Source organism: Notechis scutatus, chromosome Z (assembly GCF_049901735.1).
Source record: "Notechis scutatus isolate UNSWTSFEM ecotype Mainland chromosome Z, rNotScu1.2, whole genome shotgun sequence".
Classification (NCBI taxonomy): domain Eukaryota; kingdom Metazoa; phylum Chordata; class Lepidosauria; order Squamata; family Elapidae; genus Notechis; species Notechis scutatus.
Window position 1 is genome coordinate 85,227,074 of NC_142025.1, and position 19,990 is coordinate 85,247,063.

General features: G+C 40.0%; 1 protein-coding gene across 2 annotated transcripts in view; it reads left to right on the forward strand.

Annotated features, from left to right (window-relative positions):
* The first annotated feature begins 853 nt into the window (after window positions 1-853).
* Window positions 854-19,990, forward strand: part of MARCHF10 (membrane associated ring-CH-type finger 10) — a 110,001-nt gene continuing 90,864 nt past the window's right edge. The window contains exons 1-2 of one of the 2 annotated variants that reach the window (XM_087946991.1): window positions 854-970; window positions 4,860-4,944. The gene's annotated coding sequence lies outside the window, so the exon portion shown is untranslated. The remainder of the gene's footprint in view (window positions 971-4,859; window positions 4,945-19,990) is intronic. The other variant, XM_087946992.1, reaches the window with a different exon arrangement.

The following is a 19,990-nucleotide window of genomic DNA, read 5'->3' on the forward strand; positions in this document are numbered from 1 at the left end:
CTTTCGCCTCCGCACTTTTTTTTTTTTTAAACTAAGGCGTTTATGCATTCCCGCACAAAGGCTGGCCAATTTACAGCCCGATAAGTACAAACACCCACCCAAGGAAGCGCCTACGCTGCCACCCACTCCGCCTGCGGGTAGGCAGGGGAAGCGGGCCTGTTTTGCGCATGATGACGAGACCAACCAATGACGAAGACAACAGCTACTCCAGTATCAACGCGTGAACTGCGGACAGCTAAATAAGCTCGGTCCTGCCCTCCTCCCTGCGAGGCACGGATCCTCAAGCGCCTCTTCCGAGCATCTTTGGCGCCCTCTCTTCGATTGGCGCATAAGGCTCGTTGTTGAGTCAGACATTTAATACATGAGAGTCACGGACTCCTCCTTCGATACTGTAATAATAATCGAAGAAATCCATCACTGCTGTCACAGCCGATCTCAATTACAGTATGCGCGCACACAATCGCCTCTACGTGAATGTAAACAGTAATCTGCACTCCCTTCTATCACGGATGAGGTTACCTAGTTTGGGTAAACGTCTGCAAGAAAACAAGTTCAGAGAGCACCAAAGACACCTGGTATCAATCCAGAGCTGCATATATTATCTTTTATTGATATGATGAATATTTATTGGCTCATTTTAAACATTAAAAAAAAAACCCAATTCACAATAATAAGGGTCAGTGAAATAAATTCCTCGGTGATATTTTCCTTCAAAAGTCTGCGAGGCGAAATAAAGATGGCTTCTCTAAGGAAAAACTAGCTTTTAAAAAAAAATCGTTCAAGGTTATCTATAATTTCCTATCTCTGTGGTTCTTTACCATCACGACATAGTGCGCACGCTCGTTCGTTCGTTCTCTTTTCCCTAAACAGGAACTATGGGGTTGCTACGGAAACGGGTAGACGCTACCCGACGGCTTGGAGAGAAAGAAAGAGCGAACGCGCCTGAGGCAGGCAGACCAAATATAGGAAGGTGAGGGGTTTCTTGGGGAAAAGTCGTTCCTGGCTCATAGTTGTTTAAATGCGAAATGGTTATATGCCCCTCCCCTTTTTTGATTACGATATTTTTACACATGGAGTTTGCTTTTACACATGGAGTTTGCTTTTACACATGGAGTTTGCTTACTGTTATGGGCGCAATTCCATTTCTGGCGATGGCTGCGGCGGTTTTTATACCTTTATGACTCGCTTGTGAAGGACACCTCTCCCCCCCCCCCGCCATTCCGTTCCCAGTATCACGGGGGAATTCTTACGGTTCTCCTTCACAATAATAGACTTAAAGACAGAGACACACAGGTACATATATATCCCTAGTTAAAATCTGATGTTAAGTAACATAGACATTTTTCACACTTGTTACCTTCTCTGTAATATTTGTATCTATATTAGAACTGCAGCCACTGGAAACTTACCACCTGATGAGCCTGTCAGGGAGGAAAATCGCTGTCTATGATTAGATAGTTAACCTGTTTCATTTTGTGTTGTGCCTTCAGTCAGTTTTGACTTTTGGGGATCAATCGGATAAGTCTTGGCATCATTTTAAAAGTGGTTTGCCACTGTTTTCTTCCTAAAACTGAGAGTGTGACTAGCCCAAAATTACCTGGTTGGTTTTGGGCCTAAGGCAAGACTCTCCAAGTTTCTAGACTGGTCCAGCCTTTAACCATTCCATCAAATTAGCTCTTTTTATTAGGACCATCCAAAGTGTCATAATAGAATCCACCCAAATATGACATCAGGCTAGATAATACAAAAAGCCAAGAAAGATCTACATGATCTGTGTAGATTTAATCTAATAATGCAGATTATGATTATTCCATTTGGTTATTTTATATCATCTTTAGGAGAGGGATTTGTTTAATAACTGACAGACAAACTCACTTGGATTCATTCCCAGTTAGATCTCATGCATGAGGCAATTCCATATGAGATACCTGGGACAAGGTCTTGCACAGTTATCTGGGAATGTTTTGACCCTGTTGGACCTGAGGAAGTGGACAGGATCCTTAATGCTGTCAGTGCCACTACCTGTCAGTTAAATCGTTTTTCCTTTTGGATAGTGACAGCCTCCAGAACAATGACTAGCAGGTGGATTCATCATTACAGGAGGGGACATTTTGAGGGCCTTTTAAGGAGCCCTGGTTCACCCCTTCCTAAAAAAATCCCATCACTTGATCCCACCTATTTGGACAATTTTCGTCCTGCTTCTAATCTTCCCTTTTTAGGAAAGGTGGTGGAAAAGATGGTTGCCTGGCAGCTTAAGAGAGTCCTAGATGAAACAGATTATCTGGACCTCTTTCAGTCAGAATTCAGGCCTGGTTACAGGATAAAAATGCCATTGTTGCATTTGTTGATCTCTGATGAGGGTGAGATGAAAGTAGTTCAACCATCCTTGCTTCCCCTGATCTCTCAGCACCCTTTGATTGACCATGGTATCCTTTTGGGCTGACTACTGGAGCTGGGTGACACACTTTTGCTCTGGTTCAGCTTCTTCTCTAAGGCTGGTCACTATTAACAGGGAATGAAAGATTCAGTTCTCAACCATTATCTTGTGGCATGCCACAGGACTTAGTACTTCCTCCACTTCTTTTTAATATCTACATCAGGGTGTCATGTTGTCATCACATGATGTATCACAACTTTGCTAAATCAGGGTGGGAGTGGTCAGCGCATGATGCATCCAGTCTGAGCGCCGCAACTTTGACACCCCTGATCTACATGAAGCTATTGTGTGCGATCATCCAGCACCATGCATTGAAGTATCTGCAGTATGCTGTGATACTCAATTCCATATTTCTACCCCTGGTGGCCCAAGTGATGCTGTTGATTTTTTTAAGATGCCTGGAGGTTGTGGGGTCTTGAAAGGGGGACAACAGGCTTTGGCTGAACCCTGGCTTTGGGTGCATGGAGCCACAAGATCTGGAACTTTGTCATCTTTAGTTCTGGATGAGGTGACACTACCCTAGAGGGTCCCATCTACAATATAGGGGTTCTCCTGGATTCATGACTCCTGATTGAAGAGCATGTGGCAGTCATGCTAAGAGAGCCTTTGCACAAATTTGAGTTGTGTGCCAGTTGCTACCTCTCCTAGACTAGGAGTCTTTATGGATGAACTATTACAATGTGCTGTCTATGCGGCTACCATTGAAGAGCATTCAGAAGCTATAGCTAGTGCAAGTGTAGTGGCGTGGACACTTCTTGGAGTCCAAAGATGGCCCATGTTACACTACTGCTCCCTGACCTTCATTGGCTGTCAGTTTGCTTCTGTTGGTAATCACCTTTAAAGCCCTTCATGGCATGGATTCAGGCTACTTGAGGAACCAACTTATCCCACTGGGATTGGCTTGCCCCACCCATACCAGCAGAGGAGGCATGCTGCGGACTCCATCAGCCAGGGTATTCCAGCTGGCAGGGTCTAGGAGAAAAAGCCTTCTCTGCCATTGCACCTGCCCTTTGGAACATCTTGCTCCTGAGTGAGGTCGGCTTCAACCCTCCTGACCTTCCACAAGAGCTTAAAGACCTGGCTCTGCAAGTTAGCTTGGGACTTCAATGGAGGGGTTGCACATAAGGGGTGATTGATAGACTACTCCCTCCTTCCCCGCATTCTTTTAATTGGGGTTCAGTAATTGATTCTTTAAAATATATTTTATGTCTTTTAGATTTTGTATAGTTTTTACCTTTTTAAGATGGTAGGTAAGCCACTCAGAAGTACCCTGTGGCAAGATGGGCAGCCAATAAATTTTATAAATAATTAAATGTGTTGATGTCTGCATTGAACATCCATTTTCTTCTGAATCTCTGTTAACCTGGAATTCTATTTTTAAATAATGTATTTGCAACTTGCCAATAGATGATTTATTTAAAAAGCAGTAGGCTTGATCCACACATTAACTACATTTTAGCTTTGGCCTAGTATGTTATGTGAACCTACTATTCTGATTTATAAATTATAGTTTATGAATTACATGTATAAGCTAAACATAATGTTTGTATTCAATAAACCATTGTTAAAGAAGCCATGATTTCATAGACTTGAATCATAATGTGTCTGGAAACCATATCTAATGAGCCAACATCAACATTTTTTATGTTATGAATCAATATTATTCATGGAAATGTTTTCAATGAAAGAGATTAAGTTATCAGTATGAAAACAAAATCTTAATTAACAAAAGCTATAGGAATTTGTCCAGGCAGCCATCAGGAATCAAGTTTGACTTAAAGCTCCTCTCCCTGCAAAAACAAGCCTCAATGACTCAATCCACTTATTTGACATATACAAATTCAAGATTATTTCTTACTGAGTTCAATATGCCTAAATAGAAGTACATTTTATGAGGTGGGATTGGCAAATATAGTCTCCAGCTTTCCAAAATACCTCAGAGTTATACAAGTAAAATTTAGTGACAGAAAGGTTGGACTTCAAGATTATGATTCTTATTTTAAAGGTTTTTTAATTAAAGACCAAAATATGAGGTTTCTCTGTCAATTTTTGTCCTGCCCCTCTTCCCACAGCGAGAAAAAATAATTGGTTCTGCTGATCCAATTAAATTGTAGTGCATGTCCTTTGGAATTCTCAAAGAAAACAAACTTATTTAGGAAAAATGCCAAATTAAAAAAAATAGTTACCCATCTCTTTGTTAGGGCAAATGGTGTCACCGATGACGTATCATAGTTCTTAGTATATTGTTAAGTCATTACATATGCCCAGGAAACAGAATGTTTGGACTTCAAAGAACCAAAGTATTTAGCTGCAACTGAGTTTCTCTTTGCCTTCTCTATAATATAACCTTCCATTTTTCTCATGTCCTTTCCTCCCCTCTCTAATTACCTTTCCTTTTCCCTTCTCCTTCTACTTTACATAGAGTGACAAGCCTGCCTCTAGAGGATCGATTCTGCACAACACAGCACAGCAATGAGAGGGCAACAAAAGCTGAAGTGATCCTGAACGTAAGAGCATTTAGAATTAATAGAACTATTAACACAGGAAAGAAAGTTGAAACCATAAATAGCCCTGCTTCAGAGAAGACATTAAATAAAATTTACATGACAGCAATTATAACAGTTTGCATGCATGCAGCATGGTATCCAAAGTTTCAACTCACTATGCTATTTGAATTCAAAGTGAACTATATGTTGAATCTCTTTAATTTTGATAAAAAGGATGCAAGAAAATGTTAGTTCACATGTGATAGTGATTAATAGGAAAATACAGAAATTAAGTAGCGCATTGCATTCTGATAGAAACTCTCTAATAGTTTTAGAAACAAGAAATCACATATATGCTGCTTAATTAGGACTGTATTATAGATTCAGGAAAAACTTTTATTTCAGCACTGGACCTACATAACTAATGTCAAAGTGCCATTCACCTGAGATAGAATGGATGATTAGATTTCTGTCTGCAAAGTACAGGTAGTCCTCAATATACAACAGTTCATTTATTGACTGTTCAAAGTTACAACATCACTGAAAAAAATATGACTATTTTTCACACTTATAACCATTGCAGAATCCCCATGGTCACATGATCAAAATGGTCACATGATGTTTGGCAATTGACTCATATTTATGATGGTTGCAGTGTCCAGAGTCATGTGATCAGATGTGGGCTTCAGCCAGTTCACACTGGTTTGGGAGAACCGGATGTTAATTTTCTGCACAGTTCGGCGAATCAGCAAATCCCACCATTGGCTGGCCCTGCCCCACCCCTCCCAGGAATCCCAGCACCTCCCGGCTCATCTGCCGCCATCAGCTGTGAGGCTGCAAATGGATCAGCAGTGCCGATCAGCTGTGAGGCTGGGGCACCCAATATTCACTGCCTTCGGTCTATCAGCCTCCCGGCAATCAGCTGTGTCTTCTTTTGTTGCCCTGCCCAGGAGAACGGAGCTGGAAAGCAGGTTAGTGGGGTGGGGAGGGAATGGGGATTTTGTAATATCCTTCCCCTGGAGTGGGTTGGAAATGGGGATTTTGCAGTATCCCTCCCCTGGAGTGGAATTTTGCCTGGGGAATTCTGGTAATTAAAGTCCATGCACCATAACATTGTCAAAGTTGAAAAGCATGGTCTACACAAGAGCTTAGGATTTTCCATTCTTGTTTTATTTAGAGTTTGGTGCAATTAAATAAATTGGTTGTGGTTTCCTTAACAAATGGTGATTAAAGTGATATGAACCATTACTGGACTTTTTGTGAGAAACTGAAATTAAAAGTTGACCTGAGCTGTGATGATTAGATATAGGATTATGGAAATAATGTAGACAAATGTTAACATTAGGTAAAAGTTTGATTTTTTAAAAAACTTATATCTGTAATAAAGAAAATTGGAAGTCATTCTTTTTCAGGTTTCCTTCTTTTTCTTTCTTTCCTAAACTTTCACTCTTCTTCTTTCCTGAGTCTTTTCTTTTTTCAAATCTGTTTTTATTTGTTCATCCCTTAGCTTTGTTTTTTTGATGTATGAAGGATCAAATACTCAGCCATTATAATTCTACATTCCTTATTTAAAGATATTGTATCAAAATTTAGAATGAAATCCACTGGGGGCCAGCTCATATAAGACAGGCTCTGAGTCCCTCCAGGGGTGGGATTCAAATTTCTTTTTTTAAATAAATTTTTTATTAATTTTCAATAAACAAACATACACAAACAAAACACAAAACATGAAAACATAAAGCTTCTTTTTGGAAAGCGGCTCAGTCCCGGGTTACATCGTTTTGTACAGACATAAATCAAATTCATGCTCAATTTATATACCATTTCATATCTTATTTACCATTCTACATTTTCTATATAGCTTCTCCCCTCTTTTCACTCTCTTAATTCTATCTTATTTATTTCATCTCAATTTAAATCATTATGCTTGTATCATTTGTCTGTTCTATTTCAATTATCTATTATCTTTTCTCATTAACACAAAATTTCTCCTGTAATCACTGATTGAAGTATGACGCCTTTATATCTTTCCCCTAAATTTAACACTTAAAATAATATATAATTTTCATTCTGATTCTGCTTAGTACTATGTACTATATAAGCTATGTAATATATTTTAAAGTAGGAAAATAATAAGTTTATAATATAATTAAGACAATAATCCATAACAAATTAAACTCTATCATTAAATCTTAAGCATTTTACACATTCCTTTTAATATTTTATCCCATTTTATAATCATATAATGTTCCAGTTTTCTAACATTATTTCAAATACAAATACAACAATACAGTCTTATGTACTTTTGCAGAATCTCTTTTTAATTATATTTTTACTCATTATCTCTGAATAAATCCTGTTTCTTTACATCTTGTTTCAAACCTTTGTAACTTCTCTTCCATTTTTCCCCTCCTTTCTTCTCCAATTTAGCCTTTCTACCCCCCCCATCTCTTGATCTCCACCCTCTTAATCTCCACCCTCTTCTGTATTCCTCTTTTCTGTTGCTTTCTGACATTGTATCGATTTTTCACCTTATTTTTCCCTTTTTTGGTTGTTTTTTTAAGTCTTAAATTCTCAATTCTCTTTCCCCTCTTTCCCTTTTCTTCCCCAACTAAAGTTGTTTGTTCATTAAAGATGGCTTCTTCTTCTTCATCCCAACCTTCTTGTTCTTGTAATTGCTGATAGGTAGAAATCACCATTTCTAAAAAATGAAAAACAGATCCAGAAGAGCCCTTCCCTTCTTGTTCCTCTTCTTTTAGCTTTTTAAATTCCATTTTCAGTTCATCAACAAGTAATGCCATTGTGAAAAAGTTTTTTAAACAACCCAAAAGTTTTTAGTCTTTCAAATAATAATTTCCAAAGGTTCCAAAGTCACCAAGCAATCCAAATACATACAAACTGTTTCATTTAGCACTTTCTTCTTTTTATACTTTCTCTTCCTGGGGTACAGTTCAATTGCAAAGTTCCAAAATGTATCTTTTAGAAGTCTTGTTACAATTTAACTCTAGTCTTATAAGTTCCAAGCAGCCTCCTCCAGCAAAATCTTAATATTAATTCTTTTCCTCTCCCTTCCCACTTATAGCAAAAAAAAATTTTTTCCCCAATGTTCAGAAATCTTTAATGTCCCCTTGGCTTTAACTTTCAAATTTAATTACCTGCTGGTGCCAGAACGGGTTTTTCCAATTTCCATCTGCTATCACTGTAAGGAAGGAGAGTGAGAAAAAACAAACTTTCCCTTTTAACTTTCATCCGCTGCTTTTCCCAATCTTCTTTGGGAATGATGTATCTTTGACGAAATTAAAATTCCAGGGTATTTAAATGCTACTTATTATCCCGGTCAGCCAGAACTTTCACTTTCTCAGCTTCCTCCTGCACATTGTTATCCAGATGAAAGCTTCTTTGTGGCGGCCATTGCTGACCGCCGCTCCACCACCTTCGGAAAAGGGAGTTAAGCCAGCTGAGGAGGGGGGTTGCGATTCCCCCGGACCCCTGCTGGATCCCCCCTGTCTTCAGTTACCTCTACAGAGTAACTATTAGCCCCCAAATCTGGCTGGATCGGGGGCACTCCAGCAGCGAGCGTAGCAGAAACCGCGCACGATCGCAGATTCCTGCCGCCGCCGAAGCCTTGCAAACCAGAAGTCCCGGGATTCAAATTTCTTAACAACCAGTTCTCTGTGTGTGGCCTAATTTGTGGGTGTGGCTTGGTGGTCATGTGACTAGCTGGGCATGGCTAGGTGGCAATGTGACTGGAGTGGGTATGGCTAGGTGGTCATGTGACTGGCAAACCAAATATAAGTGGTCCTCACTTAATGGCCAGGTGCTTAGCAAGTGTTCTAATTTATGACTGACCTCCCCAGAGCTACTTGACCTGTTTTGGAGTTATGACAGCCATGCACACACACACACTCTTATGACCAGTTACAACATCCCACACAGTCATGTGACTGAGGTTTTATATGTTTTTTGCCAGTTTCTAACAATTCCTTCTGGTTTCCGCTTAAAAATGCCCATTGCGGAAAAGGGACTTTTTTTTAACAACCAGTGTTCGCTTAATGACCACAAGGTTCACTTAATGACCATGGTGTTTGCCTAACCCGGGGTCTCCAACATTAAACACTCAAAGAGCCATTTTTCTATTTTCTTTTAAACAGATTTTTGTGTGTGTGTGTGTGTGTGTGTCTTTCTTTCTCCATCCCCCTCATCTTTTTCTCTCATCTCTCTTTTTTCTTTCTCCCTTTCTCTTTCTCATCTCTCTTTCTCATCACTCTCTTTTTCTTTCTCTCTTTCTCATATCTTTTTCTTTCTCTCTCTCCCTCTTTCTCATCTCTCTGTTTTTCATCTCTTTCTCTCTCTCATCTCTCCACCTCTCTCTCTCTTTCTTCTCTCTCTGTCTTTCCCTCCCTCCCTCCCTCCCTCCCTCTCCCTCTCCCTGTCCCTGGGGGGTAGGAACATCTGAACTGGTGCTGGGTGGTGGGAACCAGTACTAAAGACCAGATGGCAGGCAGGGAGTGGGGCAATCCCGCAGTCTCCCCAAAAATGATGCTTCTGGTGAGGAGGAAGAGAATTGCATTGGGAGGAGACTTGGTGGATGTCAGAGGAGTGGCAAGCGCTTCACGGCTCCTGAGGGGGTCAAGCCTCCCTGATCCTAACATCTTCACATGAGGGCACTGCTGGCAGTTGCTTCCTGCTTCTCTGCAGCTGCACTAACAGCATTCAATCTGGCTGCTTCCCTCCTCCTTCTCGGCCTCATACACACAGAACAAACACTCACACATCTCATGGTGCTGGTGGGAGTCGCCCACATGCCGACTCCTTGCAGAAGATCCTCTTGGCGTCATATGTGCATGCTCTACTCGAGAAGAGTTGCCAAACTTTTATTCCTTCCCTTCGCAGCAGAGGTGCTCAGAAGACAGTTCCTGTGGCTTGGCTGTCCCTTTATGGCCCCCCCTTACCCCACCCCCACGTTGAAGTACCTTAAAGGGATATGCTTCAGCGGCTGCCTTCGTGCTGCGAAGGGAGGAAGAAAAGTTCGGCAACTGTTCTCCTCCTCCTTGGGCATACACACACAGAGCATGCACACATGGCACTAGAGGGACTTGCTCACGTGCCGTCTCCTTGCAGAAGAACCTCCCAGTGCCGTGTGTGCACGCTGTACCCGAGAAGGGGGAGAAGAGTTGCTAAACTTTTCTTCCTCCCTTCCCTTCACGGTGGAGCTGTTCAGAAGGCAGCTCCTGTGGCCTGGCTGTCCCTTTATGCTCTCTCCTCACCCCCACCCCCACATTGTGGTACCTTAAATGGACAGGCTGTGGTGGCTGCCTTCATACTGCAAAGGGAAGAAGAAAAGTTTGGCAACTCTTCTTCTCCTTCTCCGACATACGCACAGAGCGTACCGTGCACACATTGTGTATGCATGGCACCGGAGGAACTCACCCATGCACAGAAGGTCCCAGCCTAATGTGTCCATGCTCTGTGTGAATATCTGAGAAGGAGGAGATAACTTGCCAAGTTTTTCTTCCTCCTTCTCTTCTGACATACTGGCCAGTCAGGTGAACAGTGTCACATGGGGCAAGCGTCCTCCCAGCCAGCGCAGCCATGGGGCTCCGACCTCATACAAATGCAAGTTTGCAGACATCTCAAGATTCCAGGCTTTGGCTGCAAGAATTGCAGACAGCCTTCCCCACCACACACTTCCTCCTCCCGCCACCCCATGCGAGGCAGTAAGCCCAACAGAAAGCGCCTGGCCCAAAGACACAGCCCTCCATGACGGAGGCCTTCCTGGGGAACAAAGCAAGAACTTACTGATCCATCCCAAAGGGGAGCTTCAGAGTGGTGGCGGTGGCGCTCTGGGAGGACGGCCCTCGGGGCCCTGGGAAACTATCTTGTGCAGCACAGTAAAATGTACTTTAGCAACCAGGAGTTGTTGCTTTGGGTTCTGCAAGTACCCTCCCTTCGGGAAATGGCTCAGAGGGGCAGGGAGGAACAGAATTGAACCTGGCTGCTTTTCTGCCACCCAGAGCCGTTTCCTGATGGGGACTTGCAGGACCCAAAGCTAAATTTTGCCGTGCCAGGAAAGAGACTCTCACTCTCCCAGCTAGACCAGCAGGGAGAGAAGCAGCTGCTGACCCTGCCAGAACCAACATAAGCCTCTCCACACGTTCTCCTGCTGCTTTTGCTGGGAGAGCGAGAGAGTCTTTCTTGCACAGAAATAAGCTAAATTTCGCTGTGCCAAGAAAGACTCTCTCACTCTCCTAGCTAGCAGAGGAGAGAAGCAGCCGTTGACCCAACCAGAGCTGACACGGAGCTGCTTCATGTGTTCTCCAGTGAAGGCAAGTGTGGGTGACTAGCGGCAACAGGTAGGCGATTGGGACTTGCTTGCATAGCCTCACTCATAAATCGCGAAGGTAGGGAGCAATGGCTGGCATGGCGGGTGGGCAAAAGCAGGCTGCAGGCAGCCATATTGCACATGTGTGATAAGGATTGACTGGTCAGGGAGAGGACGGGTGGGCAGAGAGGAGTGGGGCCAGCCAGTGTGCAATTTGCCGGTTCTCAGAACTGCGCAGAATCATAACAACCGGTTCTATAGAACTGATCCGAACCGGTAGAATCCCACCCCTGAGTCCCTCTAACCAAAAAGTGTTCTTGCAGAGATTTCATTACCAAACTAGGTAACATCATCAATACTAGAAGGGAGAGCTCTTATTTTCATATACTAGTGGCTTAACCTGTCAGTGTTGATCAGTTGCTTCAGAAAAAGTGTTTTGATTGGTGCTGGGTCTCTACAGCCTCAGGCAGAGAAGGGCTATTCTGTACCCCTCCCTCAAATGTTCTTTAAAATACAGTTTCCCGGCATTTGTTTAGGAATCTCCAATATGCAAACTGTGGTTACTCATCCTAAAACGAATCCTTCAAAATTTGGTGTTTGCTGGGGAGATGTGTAGCTAAAATCTACATTTAGTGTACATCTGACTTTGTGGATATTTCTTCATAACCAAACAAAAATGTATTTTTTGTGCAGTTCATACCCCTTGCTCACTGGATCTGGATGTCACAAAGCAAAGCCCACATTTTGTAATTAACCCCCATGCCCCATTTTGGCTGGCAGAGTGCTGCAAGAGGCTGAGTGCTATCACGCCCATAGCATTGTTTTAAAAGTAGGAATTGAAACAGTTTATATCCAGGATGTGAGAGGTCTGTAAATATTTTCACAGCCCTCTTTTTGACTCATGCAGTATACAGACCTCAATGGAAGGCAGGTTGGTAGTAATTGTTTTTTCTGCAGTCCTAATTATCCGTTGAAGTCTGTGTCTGTCCTGTTGGGTTGCAGAGCCAAACCAGACAGTTATAGAGGTGCAGATGACAGACTCAATAATTCCTCTGTAGAACTGTATCAGCAGCTCCTTGGGCAGTTTGAGCTTTCTGAGTTGGCGCAGAAAGAACATTATTTGTTGTGCTTTCTTGATGATGTTTTTGATGTTAGGTCTTGAGATATGATAGAACCTAGAAATGTGAAGGTCTCTACTGTTGATACTGTGTTATATAGTAATGTAAGAGGTGGCAGCACCACAATTTCTACGGTTTTGAGTGTGTTAGTTCCAGAGTGTTCCGGTTGCACCACAAACCAAGTTGTTCAACCTCCTGTCTGTATGCGGATTCATCATTGTCTCAAATGAGGCCAGTCATTGTTGTATCATCTGCAATTTGCAATATTTTAACAGAGAGAGATTTTGAGATGCAGTCATTGTTATATAGGAAGAAGAGAAGTGGAGAGAGCACACAGCTTTTGGGGGAGGGACTGTGCTAATTATACAGGTATCAGAGCTGATTCTGCCTAGCTTCACTGCTGCTTCCTGTCTATTAGGAAGCTTATGATCCACTTACAAGTGTGTTCAGGTACCGCTAGCTGGTTTAGTTTAGTTAGAAGAATATCTGGAATGATGTTATTGAATGCTGAACTAAAGTCTACATGGAGATTCAAGATGTTATAGATGTAGTGCAGAGCCATATTAACAGCATCATCTGTCGATCTATTTGCTCGGTATGCAAATTGCAGGGGATCTAACTGCGGATCCATGATGCTTTTCTCCTGGCTTTTGTCTGTGAAGTAGATCTTGCACTTCTTTTTCTATGATCACCAGGGGTTCTGAACCCAATGGGTTGGGGTCAGTTGTGGGAGGCTTGGCTGTTGTTGGTGTGTCTGAAATGGGGGTTATGGAGATAGGTGGCTGTAGTTTCCTTTCAAACCTGCAGTAAAACACATTCAGGTCATCTGCTAGTTGTTGATTTCCTTCAGCCTGGGAAGGAGGTTTGTCATAGCCGGTGATATTTTTAAGAGTTTTTCACATGTTTGCTAGTCCATTTATTGAGAAGTGATTCTTTAACTTTTCAGAGTAGCTTCTTTTTGCTGCTCTGATCTCCCTTGTTAATATGTTTCTAGCCTGATTGCACAGCATTCTATCACCTTTAATGTAGGCTTCCTCTTTGGAGCAACATATCTGGTTGAGTTTAGCTGTGAACCAAGGTTTATTGTTACTGTATATTCACAGGTTCCTGGTCAGTACACATAGGTCTTCACAGAAGCTAACATATGATGTTATAGCATTTGTGAGTTCATCTAATTCTGCAGAGGTATCTTCAAAAACATTTCAATCAGTGCAATCAAGGCAAGCCTGTATTTTAGCTTTGCTTCCTCAGTCCACGTCCTCACTGATTTAATTGTTGGTTTCATGGTTTTAAGTCTTTGTCTGTAAGCAGGTACAAGGTGAATCATGCAGTGATCAGAGTGTCCCACAGCTGCTCTTGGTAAAGACCGATAAGCATCTTTTAGTGTGCTGGTTTTTTTCCCAACTCTAGGGCCTGACTTAGATTAAACAAACACTTTTGCAGACTGAATTGCATGCAAAACTATGGATTCAATCCTCAAATTGAATCAGACAATCCTGAATATCAGTGTTCTTAGCTGATCCAGGTTACCCTGCTAAGATAATAATTAAACAATTGGTTTAAAAGCTCATTAAATAAAGTTGTTCTGATTTTCTTACCATTATCATTTTAGCATAGATTTAAGTTTAAAATTCCTAAGAACTTTTTTGGCAATGATTCATTGTCTTTAACCCTAGAACATCCAGGAATGTAGTAAAATATAACAGAATAATCAAGCAATCTAGATGCTTTAAACAATACCTTTTCAAACAAACTTTTCTCAGCATTGCTTATTGTTTTCTTAAATTTGATGATATTCCAACAATATATATTTCAATAAGTGCAACACTGCTTCATATATTGCAATTACTGAATGTTTTCTTCCTACTTCTCTACATTTGAAAATGTTAACTCCATCCAAGCACAATATTTTTGATCTTCCCCTAATTCTTGACCCATGCACTGTTTTTTCATATATTTGTTTTGCAATTCAATCTTCATTCAGTCTGTCTATATGATTAAAACTCTTTAGTGTATTTCTTCTGTATTGTTAATATATGTTCTGTAGCTACATTTATTAAATGTTCATTAATTACTGACCTTAACTCTTCTAGATTTTCCAGACATATTAAACTAAATATTCTCACTACATTTATTTTACTTGTAAGTTTAGTTTACCATACAATTACTCTTGGGTTTTCAGTGTTCTCTGAGTTTACTTGTCTTCACAGAGGAATTCATTATCAGGCTGGTACCATTTTAAGTCCTTGGGGGAATGCAGTTTATATGTAGTAGCTTGTCTTACCAGCCTCAGTTGGATATTGTTTGTTCCTTAATTGCTTTTGGAGTTTCTTTTTTTATTGTTTTTGTTTATTTGGTGCTGGTTCTTGTTTATCTGGGGTATTGGTTAATAGGTCTGTAATAAAGAATGACATGTTTACTTCTGTTTTGATTTTTGGTTGTTTCTTTTTTTAATAGTTTGTAAATGAGGTTTATCTCAGTGTTTCTGTTAATGGCTTATTTATCAATGTCATGTTACTAAGAATTCTCTTGTGTTTTTTATCTTGCTTAGTATAAAATATTTACTTTCCTCACTGAAGCTGATTAAATTTTCAGTGTGTTATAAGGCTAAGGAGATTTCATAGTGTTTTCTTGTTGCCAATTGGTGTTCATGGTTCTGTTCTGTCAATTTTCTGCCTGGTTACCTTGTGGGTCTTGGGATGTTGCTCAGAGTGCTGATGGTAACCTATGCAATCCTATGAGGCACAGAACCTGGACCTTTGTGAGACAATATGTTTATAATTATTTAGTTAGGAGATTAATTAATTAATTAGGAGAGCATTGGCGTAGTCATGGTTCTATTTATTAAACATGTCACTTTATGGGATCCAGGGGACATGCCTTCTCTATCACTGTTCTTACCCTGTGCTACTCTATATTTGAGCTGTAGTTCCCTACAACTGTGTTTGATTTTAAATTATATACAGCATATTGTTTTCAGTATTTCTTTCTTTCTAAGTTTTATTAGATTTTTATTTTTAAGTATACATCAATATCAATACATGAACAGTGTGGCCACTGGGTATAATTCATTTTGATAAAACATCAATAATCATAATCATAATAGTAATATTAATCAAACATATAATCCTAGTATTAATATACATGTTTTTTAAAGTAGTTATTCAATATTCCATTTTAATTCCAATGATATTATAGGTATATATGGTAATGCCATCTTTTAACCTCTGATCTTTTCCATCAAATTATTACTTATATTCTATTATATAAAAATTATATCTGCTAATATTCCCCCTATTTCTTATTTCTACCTCTATTCTAACTTCTAATCAGGTTACCATTGCTAATCTTAATATTAATACTCATGTTTATATAAGGCATAGCACTTCATTATTTGGTTGTTCAAAGTCACAATACACCATTCAAGTACCAGTCTTCCTATTATTTAAACATACCTAATACCCTCTTTGAACTTCCAATCTTTCCATCTAACTATTGCTTCATATATGTATTCTTATTTCTACCTCTATTCAAATTTCTAATGAGGCCATCATTATATCAGGAAAAAAGAACACACACACACACACACACACACACACACACACATACATTCTTTCTATCCACCATTTCTTGGTTGCTTTAATATTTTAATTCTTATTCATTTTTTGGTTTGCCTCCCACCCTCTCTTGGATCTTTATCTCTATCAACATATTTATCTTCATCATTCAGGCTGAATATTTCTCCCATCTCTATCCTCCTAAGTTACCAGGTCTCCAGAGTATCCACCCAAACCCCTATCTCTCTTTCAAAAGTATCTTCCAAGTTATCTGATTCCATTTTTAAAACTCTTAAAGTGCTTTCCCCTTGGTTTATTTCATCAATCATTATTCTTTTTATTGTCTTCTCCTTCTCAGCTTCTTGCTTTGTTTGCTGGTTTGTCTGTTCTGTCTTTTCTTCCATTCTTTCTGCTGTCTCCTCTCTTTCTTGGACTCTTTGATCTTTATTCATTATCAGATGTAGCATATTTTCTATTTTCCCATATACCTTGCATTAGGTACTTTATCTCTGTGTGAGTCTTTTCTGTAGTACCCCTAATGCTTTGAAACATCAATGCCATTTCTCTTGAAATCTCATTCCTTTCCCCGATGGAGCATCTTCTTAATTTAATAAGTTCCGCTCTTACTCAAGTCCAAAAACAATATATTCCAGTCCAACATTACTCCTCAGAAAGTTCAATAATCATAGTTCTTTACTCTCAGGATTATTAATAAATTCCATTTAAGTAGTCCAGGAAGCTTCCGCAAATCAAAAATAACTTTGCTTCATAAAAGTTTTCCTTATTCTCATAATCAAATCACAAGTAATCATAAAGTAACTAATTAAGTGTCACCACAGTTCTCCAGATGAATGTTGTTTATTTCTGTTAGGAATAACAAGGTTACCTAACGTAGTTTGGGTAAAATAATATATATAAACTATGATAGTAAGTTTAAGTGTGTGTCACTTTAAACTGCAAAGCATGTAATTTTGGGTGCGGTTGTAAAACCGGCATAAGAGGGAGCAAGAGAACCTCCTTGATTGCTGACTATGCTGGATTGATGGTTTGCTAACTGCGTGTTCCCTGCTGCTGAGTTTTTGAACGTCGAAGGAAGAAAGGAGGTTTGACTTCTTTATATCTCTACTGCGAGGATATATATTACTGGACTGATATTTGTAAGTTTACTAACCTCTTTTTCGACACTGGACTTTGCAACTGAATAATCCCCGAACGGACTGAACTAGTGAATGATATATGGACTGTTTGACTATGATAAAACTCTTACTGGAATAAACTATTTAACTAGCACAGTGTATCTGTTTTACTGAGTGTAAGCTACAAAAACGTTTATCTCACATATTTGCCTGACTGCCTGACTGCCGTGCAAATTCTGCTAGGGTGTATCCCTAACACTTTCTCTCATCAAATTTTTTTCTAAACTTGTAAGGGGTCTAGTATATTCCATTCACCAATAGATGGCACCCTCAGCTTAGTGTTGTTTCACTCTTATAGATTTAATTGATCCAAATTTAATTCAGTTTATGGAAGCAAAGTCAGCTATTCAAGTAGATTCAAATAGATAGTCCAGCATTTTATAATGCCTTACCAAAGCAACGCCTGCCAAGTTTAAAAGTCCAATTTTTTATGTTTTAAAAGGTCTTTATCTTTTCTCCCCTTAGTTCCTTTCTTTCGGGTCTAGGATTTTTCTCTATACGGTTGTTTGCCGCTTTACAAATAGTTCTAAGAGTCTTTTTTCCTGGATTTTCTTCTTTCTTTTTTTCTTTAAAGTTACAGTCTAAATGGAATCTTCTCATCCAGCTCCAATCACTGTTCATCTGCCCCACTCCTGCACAGTTCTTTATTGCCTCGCCTGTCCCAGCTTCATGGCAGCCATGATGGCTGCCTCTTCTCATTGTTGAGGGAGAGGGAAGAAGCCCTGAGACCAGCAGGAGAGCTGCTGCTCTCTCCAAAGTGCAGGGCACCCCTCTTTTCTTCATCACCCCTACAGGGTGGCTTTAGATCCTTTTGGAACCCTCCAACCGGAGGAACTCAGCTTGGGAGTGCAGAGACCTGCTCCTTATGTCTGATAATTCTGCAACTTCAGCTGGAAGATTTTTCAGTATTTTTTGTAGCTTAGTGAATCAGCTGCCAGATTGATTAATCTATTAATTGGTTGATGGATTGAATTAATTAATTAATTAATTAAGCTTTTTATTTTTTCCAAATAGATTGTTTCTCTAAAACATTATGTAAAGAGATTTGAGATTCTGTCAGGATGACCTTGTGCAGAATTGTAGCCTGATTTGGTTGTGGGAGACACTGGCAAAGGAAAGTCAAATTTGAAAATGGGCTATGTTGATCTGATAGCTGCAGAGAAAAACATTATTTAGAAAGAATACCCTCAATACATATTTATGGGAGACACATCATAAAGAAGCTAAGAATATTGTTAATTATTCTATTCTAACTCCAGTTCCCTTTTCTCTTTCTCTCTTTGTCCTTCACTTGATCTAGAGTGGAGCATATGCTGACAGCCCTATGCTTTCCAATATACTGTATACATATATGCAAATGGAAAAACACAACATTGAAGATCAGAAATACATGAACATATATAGATTTGTAATGTAAATTTTCCCAAGAAACACCACAATCTTGGAGAAGATACACACAATCATTTTATTTTCCAAATCTAGAAAATTACTGTGAGTCATTCATCATTAATAGGAGATCCCAACAGTGAATGGTATATTACCCAAGAAAATCACTAGACATAGATATGAACACATAGCCACATAGCAACTGCGCCACCTATGAATTAACTAACCTTTGAGCTTTTCACATGTTTTAGTTTTCACAATTGGCTTATTCATAAGTGGTGCACTTTTTATGGGTATTTCTTTAAAAATTCAAGGGTCAGCTTATTTACAGATGGGTTTATACATGAATATATATGGAATATATAGATATTTTAAAACATAAAAGAGTGGGATACTACCTTTACTTCTTGGTTCCCTACCTCCTTGCACAGGCTGCACATCTAACAGCAGATTCTGGGCCTGGTGGCTATTTGGAAGTTAGGCTATCCAGCAAGGTCTAGGATAACTCATTGTAGCCACCTTACTGCTACCATCTCACCATGAGACACGTCTCTCTGATCAGTTCACCACGGAGACAACTTGCCACAAGCCCGGGATCTTCCGTTTCCAAAGCTGGCTTGGCTTAAGGGAGACCAAAATTCCCACCAGCTCATCCTCCTCCTCGTCCTTGGCTCACTTTCTAGTGCTCCCCACCAATGCAAAAGGCAGGCTCGTTGTACTGCATATACCCAGAGACATACACTATTCTGAGCCTAAGGACTTCTATTTGCATCCAAGTTGTCAAGCTGCTGATTGTGCCTGAGCTTGGGAGAAGGCCCTCTCCTTTAACACACTATGCTGGATCCTGACAACTCCTGGGCAGGGAGAGGGGCAAGCAGAGACAGCTTTGGAACCAATGTAGAAGGCCTTAGGCTCACAGAGAGTTGTTTCCATGGCGAGTTGTCCCTGCAGCAAGATGTCCAGCACCTTGCTATGGCAAGGTGTGTTCCATTTCGATCCAGCATGTACCAATAATAAGTCAGTGTTGTCTTCAGTATCTCCTATTCTTAACCTGGTTCAGTAAGCACTTGCCATTTATCATTTGTAACTTCATCCGCTACCTTGAATGCACCAGAAGATTGCAAAGAGTGTGGTAATAGGTTAGTGATGAAGTGGATAGAGATGAACCAGAACATTTTGGAGAGATGTTGCTCTCCCACAGAACTTCAGGTATAATCCAGCCCTAATTAAGTCTTCTAAGTTGGTTCATTCAAATCAAGTTGGTTTATGTAAATATGTATTGTGTATATGTATTTTTTCAAATGTTTTCTGTTTTTCTTTGTGAACCAATTCCTCAGGTTATCTTATACTCTTCCCCGTGCTTAATTTTAAAACATGCAAATCCTGCCTCATTTTCACATTTCTGTTGAGATATATGACTTATTGGCTAGTGATGTCTATAAGAAAAAGGGAAGTAAATCTAATGGAATGAAACAAACACTTTGCTTA